At 56.2% G+C, this 8,517-nt stretch overlaps 1 protein-coding gene across 5 annotated transcripts in view; it reads right to left on the minus strand.

Moving 5' to 3' along the window:
* CADM1 (cell adhesion molecule 1) overlaps positions 1 to 8,517 on the minus strand; it is a 362,854-nt gene that overhangs the window by 5,795 nt on the left and 348,542 nt on the right. The window lies entirely within an intron of this gene.

Here is an 8,517-nt window from a genome sequence, read left to right on the forward strand (position 1 = left end):
ATTTCCAATTCTGCGCTGAGATTAAGTACTGAAGGGCGTGGGGAAATAACTCCTGACCGAGGGGGTCTATGGAGAGGGCTTTAATTAAAAGAGCTTAAATTTTAAAATGAAGTATTTCAAGTGTTTCATTAAGTTACCTCCGAAAGGACGACAAAACCCCAAACCCAACCCCAAACAGAAACGCCGAATGAGAGCCGCGGCGGCCGCCTGGGACCACAGGGGATGCGCTGACGTGCAGCATGGAGATGGTGCAGGTGCAGCAGCCCATGAGCCCACCCGCCACGTGCCAGCCCCTCCGGCACCGTGTCTAACGAGCTGGGCCCGAAATCGGGGGAGAGGAACCCCTCCCGGCCACAGCGCTGCCTAGTGCAGACACCAGGCCTCGGAGCCTTGGAAATCACTTCAACCAGGCAGAACTTGGCCACGGAAATGTCCAGGAGACACCAGAGCTGGCTGAAGGGGAGCAGTGCCCTTGGGGTGCCCCTGGATGCTGGCACCTGTTGGGGGGCTGTGTTTACACACCAGAGACTCTCGCCCCAACGGCACCGATTCAAACTGCTCACAGGGAGACAAAAGCGACAGGAAAGCCAGCGAACTGTGACTTCCTTGGGGACCTGTCAAAGTCACTGGTCTGTGGGAACGAGAACGAACTCATCTCCAACTGCCAGGAGCTTGCGGGTGAATGCCACGTAAGGGCCTCTCAGCTACCTCCGGGTCTCAGCCCTGGTGAAGGAAGCGAGGCTGTTCTGGCCATGAGGAGAGGGTGCCAGGCACTGAGGCAAGAGGGGAAGGCAGGGCCTGCCCGGGCACAGCAGAGAGCAGCGTCGATGGCTGACCCAGCACAGACCTGGCCCGCATGGAGAAGACTGCCTCTCCATGCCGAGGCACAGGAACGTTCTAGAAGCCAGGAAAAGAGAGCGAGCCCGCACACGAGAGAGCTCTTGATAAAGGAAAACGAGACCCTCCTGGGCAGCGTCGGTGGCCTTCATTTCTTCAGCCCACTCAAGTCATTTGGCCTTTGCTCCCTGTGACGCTGGAGCCGCCAGAGCTCGGGCTGCTCCCTCGCCGCCCCATCCACACCTGGTGCCACCTCTCCTCCCGCCCTCCAGGCCATGCACAGGGCAGACACTTGCCTATGAGGGCGAAGGCTCCTGCTCGCTTCCGATACTCAGATCAGAAGGTTCACCACCATCGGTTCACCACCGCCTCCCGTCACTGCCCACGGACACAGAAGGTGGTGATGTTTCATTCCCAGGAGACACTGCGGGCTGGGAGCTGCTCGTGCCTCCCCCAACCCCACCCACCCGGCTTCCTGCCCATTGGCAGGTGGCGGCGTGCTGGGCGCCCCTAAGAAGAGCGGGGCTGTTCCAGCCTCATCTCATGCTTTCCTTTGTTTCCATGAGTGGACCCGGGAGGAGAGTTCTCGGTGCCATGGACGCACCCACGGTGGTGGAGCAGCAGGTGAGCGCTGGTCACCTATCACCAGGTGGGAGGAGTGCCGGCGCCCGCGGCCAGGGCACTGTGGCCGGGCACCCGGGGCTGGTGCCTCGCTCGGGCAGTAGCACAAGCCGTCACTCAGAGGTGCTGGGCTGATGAGTCAGATGAAACCTGGAGGTGAAGGAGATCCCAACCCCGAAAGGGGCTCTGGCGGGGCCTCCAGAAGCCACTTCTCAGTGAGGACTCGGGCGTGTCTGTGCCTCCCACCGTCACCCACAGATCCTGCTCCTCTTGGGGTCACTTCCACTCAGCCCAGAGCCGCCTGCTTTCCTGGGGACGTGCTCCTAGGTCCCTGGCTCCTTTGCTCAATGAGGCGGAACAGAGAGCCAAAGAGGTGGGCTCTCCCGCTGCCCGCTCCTACGCGGGAAAGCTAACGTTTATAAAACCTGCTCCTCAGCCGACAGCCCTCTCCTGTCGTCTGGCGGACGATGTGCTTCCCTCCCGGGAGCAGGGGCTGGCGCTGCACTCGAACTGAGCTCTGCCGTCCTGCAGCCGCTGGGCAGCGGAGCGTGTGCCCAGGGGGCACAGGGGTTCCCGCCCCGCAGAGCAAGCACGTGGGGGTCCCCGAGTGGAGAATCCCATCAGGTCCGCAGGTGACAGGCTGTCACTGAGCCTGGTGTCTGTCTGGCGTGCATGCCCATGCCGTGTGGCACTGTCCGGCCTGCAGTCCTGTCTGCAACTCGGTGTCACCCGGTCTCTTGGGATGGACCCCACGGATGGATGAGCATGCCCAGTTAGCTTTCCTTTTGGGAAAGAGCTGACCACCGAGGTCCTGGGGAGCGTTCATAAGCTGCTGACAGAAGCTGTGCGGGCTCCCCCGGTGTGGCCACAGCTCCCACCACGGGCCTCGCACTGGCCTCAGAGATGGAAAGGACAACCTGTTTCAAAGGAACTCCCAGGAGGGCCGGCCAGGCTGCTCAGACCTTCCCTCGGGCCAGGCAACCGACCGCCCCTTCCTCGGGGCACTGTGCGGGAGGCATGAAGGCCCTGGCTCCCAGGCCTGACAAGAAAAGTAGCGCTGGTGGGGGGCAGTGTCCCCCTCCAGGGGCTCCCCTCTCCTGGCTGCCTTTCACCGCTCCTCGCGGCCAGAGCCGCTGCCTGTGTTAGAGCCGCGCTGCCCAGGCCCCGGCTTCTGTGGCTATTTTGGGGCCTGGTCGGGGCTGTGGAACATAATTTGCCACAACCATGGTCTGTGAGAGCCGCACGGAGCCAGGAAAGGCCAGGACACCCCAGACTAGCTCCTGGCACACGGGGACCTGGGCACCCTGGCACCTTGCAGCCAGGCTGCAGCCCAAGGCCATTTTCTTTTTTGACAAAAGGATACCAAGTCTTCCACCTCCAAGGGGCCGAGTACGACACGGTAACGAGTACACAGTCCCACAGAGGGCTGCTTCCTTCCCACCAGGATGGTCCCGCTCGGGCAGAGGCACCCTGAAAACTCGAGGAGCAGACACTCCCCTTAAACGCGCCATCTGTTCTCTCCGCGGTCACACCCGACCTTAGAAGCTTCTGAAGACATCAGGCCTCCTACTCAAATTTACCGAGCACGTCAGCTGCTCCACCTCCAGGCTCCTCACCTGCGGGGGCTGCAGGAGAGTCCGAACCGCTGGCTTTTTGCAACAGTTCTGTCCCTGGCTTAGTCCCTCCTCCCGCACGGAGACCTGCTGGATGGGTCAGTTTAATGGAAAACTCTGAGACACGGAGTTTGGGAGGGAAAGGCTGTCTCCATTCCCGAGGGCTGGAGGGGGATGAGTCTACCTCAGAGTAGCTTAACGATCAGGGTGGCACTTGCGACTTCTTGTTGGAAAAACGAGAAAGCCTGGCAGTGGATTTCCCTAATCTCTCGCAAAAACAAAATCTGGCCTCAAAGGCAAAACAAAACAACCCGAAAAGCCGGGCCCCATCTGAATTACGGAGCTGCTCATTCTCGTCACCTATCCATCACCTATCGCAACTCCCGCCACGACAACAAAAACAAGTGTGCACTTCAAAAGCACAACTTTATTACCGAAGGGCAACACACTGAATGGCGCCACTGACAAAATGCCACCTTATTTGCTAATCCTAATATGTTATTCTTCTTCAAGATTTGCTTTTCTCAGCACCAATTCAATTACAGGGGCTACAAATCCTTCTGACATTTAATTCCCTCTTGTCAGAGAGCAGTAAATGCATCCAGCACGTGCACAGCTCGCCCATTAAGATGTGAATACTCATTGGGCACACTGGCCGCTGTGCAGTAACCTTCCTCTCCTCAGAGTGAAAGGGAGGAGTCGTGGAGGGCAGGGAAATAGGAAAAAAAAATAGGAAGCCCCACCGTGTCCCGGGCATGGCATCGCCTCACATCCCTTCAGCTGCATCTCATTCGTGCGGTGTCCCTGCGGCTACACTAACATTTCAAAGGAACTGTGTGCAGCCCGCCCGCGTGGTGAGCCCAGGGCTCAGTGCGTGTTCATCTGGGTGAGAACACCGCACCCAGCGAGCAGGATGGGGCGCGTAGCTTTTCCGGCCTACGCCAGCCTCCAGAAACTGGCCTGCGTGGCAGATCCGGGGAGACATACGGCCCCACCTACTGTGGGGTCCCCAGGAAAGCACACTGCCATCAGGGAGAAGCTGGGCTTTGTCACTGTTCTGTGACATAGGTGGTCTGTCGGCTACTCTGAGCCTTGAGCACACCACACATCTCCCAGGGTTGTTGGGGAGTCTGCGTGCTGCTGATGTGCCGGCCTCCCGGCCAGGGCTGGTCTGGCAGAGGCACTCGGAGTGTCTGCCACGTTTAAGCCCGTCCTCTTAAAGCCGGAGGCTCCATTCAGTTAACCACTGATTCAAGGCAAACGTCCATCCGCTCTTTGGGGTACGGGTGGTACTGCACACTCGGCACTGGTTTCTGATGGTGAGATGCCCTAACCCCTGCACAGCTGAAGTCACCAAGCCCTTTCCTACGCAGAACAGCACAGGGGACTGTGGTCAGCTCTCCTGCCGTGGCCAAGGCTGCAGCCTGAAGGCGGAAGGCCACCTAGTCACGATTCAGGTGAACCACCGAGTGCTAGGTATTAAGTACTAGTTATCAGCTACACACAGGAACAAGTGGGTTCTTAATATCCGCTTCTCTCCGGCCTCAAGTGAACTGATGGAATCTAAGCAGCCTGGGGATGACCTTGTGCAATAGGAGTCCCCCCAAACGCCAGCGTTCCCAGAGACGGAGAGGCGCCCGGAGCGCGCTCTGTGGTCTCAGGAACAGGGCTTCGAGGGCAACACCTTTTCCATTTTAAGCACCAGGAAGGCGCTGAGGGTGGGAGGAGAGTTCTCCTTGAAGGAGGACACATCTGCTCAAGAGGACAGGACTGTGGAGTATGTTCAAGGGCACGTTTCCCGCTAGAATCTCTCTCTGGAGAAAGATGCTTCCGTGGACCCCGGACATTGGGGGGTGAGGATGGATTAATGGATATGGTGAAGTCACCCGAATGCAGTGTCCAGCCTGCAGAGCTGGACTTCGCAGTCTGCCTTGTGGTCCACCAACTTTTTAATTTGGAGAAGTTCCTATTTGATGCTTTCTTTCCTCCCAGTGGGGGAAACAGCAGCATGTTGGATCATGGGAAGATCAGCAATAAGACGAGGTTCCAAGTCACACTGTGAGGACACCATGGGCCAGCTGGTGTGGACGGGCCATGCCTGGTCAGCTATGCCTTGTACTAAATGGAATTTTAAAGTAAGGGAATCTACAGGTTTAACCTCTGCAATCAAGCACTATCCCATGGCATTTAGCACCATCTCGGTGGGAAACGAATCCCATGGTTTAGGAGAGTCAGGGCTTTGAAGAGAAAAGCTGGATTTAATGCTGGGAGAGACCACCCGGGGAAGTCAGCACGTGACTCTCCAGCTGATGGGTCTGGAGGACCCGGCTTTCCCTCATGTCCTGGATGCACAAACTGGATTGAAAAGGGCCCAAGAGGAAAAGGATTCCCAAGGCCCCAGAGCAGAGGACGGACGGAATTCCCAGGGAAGAAACCTGCTCCAAACCAGCCCCATCTCCTAGAGAGGCAGGAGGAGCCAGGTGTTCAAATCCTCACGGTCTCTGGAGTGAGTCATGTAACCTCTGGAGCCCGGCTCCTCGTCTGTGCGCTGAGATGAACAACCTTGAGGCTTTTCCTGAAAACCTGCCCACGTCTGGCCCGTCCTGGCCCACTCTTCCTGTTCCAAGGGCCTCCCCTCCAAGGGTGAGCTGTGTGGCTGGCCTCCCTCCCCAGCCCACACTCACTCTCCTGTCCCGCTGTGGCTCTGTCTCCCTCACAGTGTTGGCCACGGGGTTTCCTGTGCTCTGAGCCTGTCTCCCACCAACCCTGACTGCGCGTGGGGTCGGCCGCAGCTCCAGCTTCTGCTGGGCTCGCTCACGGCTGCATCCCTGGAGCCCAGCTCAGAGCTGGCACGTGCCAGGAGCTCAAACAGTTGTGTTGAGTGAATGAAGAACAAATGAGATCATCAATATATGTGAGAGCTTTCTAAGCTGTAAATACTGTATACATAGGAGTAAACAATGACACATTTTACATTTATGGGGCAGACCCTGCCTGCGTCTGCACAGCCCAGCCCATCTGGCTCTGGCTGTTTTATCACCAGCATTGCAAGGCCACCAGTGAAAAGGAATCGCCTATTTGCCCAATCTGAGCCACACGTTGGGTGGGGCTAGTTAAGAGTCCCTCACAACACAGTCACACTAACCAGACAGTCATGTATCCCAGCTCAGAGCATCACCTGGATCCAAAGACCTTTAAATGCTTCCATTGTCTAAACACCTGGCTGGACTATCAAAGCCATTTAGAACGTGCCTCTACCCACACGCTCCTATGGAGTGCGAGAGAGACACTGTAGGACTTTTCCAGATCACGCTCTGGTGTGTAGGGCAGGAGCTGAGGAAGCGTTTGGGGGAAGCATGCAGCTCTGGAACTTCCCGGCCACGCCTTTGCTGCAAAGCAGAAGGCTGATGGGCTGCTCTCCGCACACGGAGCGCTGGCCGCCGCACTCCACTCCACAGGCCCCCAGGCCCGGCCATTGCTGCGGCAGTTGGAGACATTTTTTAAAAGTTTTAGAATAAAACAGAAGGAAAGGAGGCTTAAAGCTATTCTACTCCACGTGGGGGGCAATAATCACCAGCTGTCACCAGATGTAACTGATAAAACAATTAAAAACTCTTGTCAAGTTAACACGCACAAAGCAAGTGAAAGGGCTCAAAGCCAACCTGTGGAAGCTCCCAGGTCTGCATCAGCACTCGTGGAGCTACACAAGCACAACGCTTAATGCAGAGGCACCAGACAGGCCACGGGCTCACTGCGTGAGGAGGAGCCCCGTGTTGCTTAGGAAACGGTCATGAGCTGAGGTGGTGCTGAGTGGGGGTGGGGGGAGTGGAGACAGACAATCATTTTGAAGAAAATGCAGAATATAACATTTATCCATATTAAGAAAAGAATGAAATTTCCACCGAGATAGAGCGGGAATGAATGGAAATATGATTCATTACCACAGTTTAGCATTAAGCGGGCAACACCTACTCTAATTTATTGATGGACTGTTTAAGGCAGGTGTTAACCTGTTTGTCTTGGATTATAATTGAATTGAGTCTCTAGGCTACAGAAATTTGAGAAGTTCATCCTTTCTCAATCAATATGCTCCCCTTCACTGACCCATTTCAAGACAGCTTCATAAAAAATAATGTATTTTGTTTTAATAAATTTAAACAGTATGACAGCTGCTCAATTTTTATTGGTTGTTTTTTGCCTCTTCAGATGTCTCTTTGCTGCTGAGCGAAGTCAAGCTCACAATCAATAGTAATTGATTAATCAGCATCCCCTTTGAACAAAGGTGCTAATCAGTTTTTGATTAGTTCATCAAGCCAGATGCGAAGGCAGCCTGGCCGCCTGATGGACGGCGGTGTTCGGCAGGCTCGGCTCCTGAGCGGCAGGATGGCTGCGCTCCTGGAGGCGGGGAGGGAGCAGTGCCACGATTAATTTAACCGCGTTATGATGAGCACAAACAGTTGTTGGTTTATTGCTCCTGACTTGGGGTGATTGAGAGAACGGCAGCAGGGCAGTGTCTGACTCGGTGCGGCGCTGAGACCCAGAATAGTCCTTCATTGAGGATGCGGTGGGGAAGGGGAGGTGGCTGCCTCGTCCCATTCTCCTAGAGGAGAAACACGACTTCTGCAAGGATGCTCCTGTGGCTAATATCCAAGAGGGTCAGGGACAGAGAACGCGGCCTTTCTTAGGACCCCGAGAAGGTCCAAACGCCACGGCCACGGGCGCCGTGTGGGTGTTCTCAGGTGGAGTGGCACAGAGCGAGGCAGCGATCCCTCACAGCTGCATTGCCTTCTACTCAGGGAGGACTCGTCTCCTCTCATTTTAACAGAAACTCACGTTAAGGTGTTTGCAACTTTTCCAAAGAGACCACAGCTGAGAGGCAAAAAGGAAGCCCTTCCTTGATGGGCTGGTTGTCTTCTCAATCTTCTGTTTACTTATCTCTGTAAATTCATTGGGGTTTGGAACTAACTCATCCACGTGTCTTATCCCACTGTGGGCATACTATGCGCAGGCACACAGCAGGGGGCGAGGCCGGCACGTCCTGGAGCTCCCACTCCAGGACACATCTGGCAGCTAAGCTCCGACTGAGATGCGCCCCCTAACGGGACACGGGAGGCCTCCTGGGGGCTGGCAGAAGCAGAAGAGGCGATAACTTACATGGCCTCTGGAAGGACTGGTGGTGGGTGCGGGCTTCCTCCCCCTGGGTGGGGCCTGCATTTAATGCTTTACCTCAACAACCAGCTCTTCAAGGGAGCTGCACTGAAGGGCAGCACGGAGCCTTCTTCCCAGCAGGCTGGGGGGCATCTACAACGCCAGGTCTTGGTTCCTCCCAGTGATGAGAGGGGCTCCTCACTGATTCACCAAGAAGTGACTGAGCAAAACGGGCACGAAGCCGCAGCTGGTTGGCAGGGGCGGGAGCTCATGAAATGGCTTAGCTCTGACCGTTTTA

This window comes from Myotis davidii, unplaced genomic scaffold (assembly GCF_000327345.1).
Source record: "Myotis davidii unplaced genomic scaffold, ASM32734v1 scaffold97, whole genome shotgun sequence".
NCBI lineage: Eukaryota > Metazoa > Chordata > Mammalia > Chiroptera > Vespertilionidae > Myotis > Myotis davidii.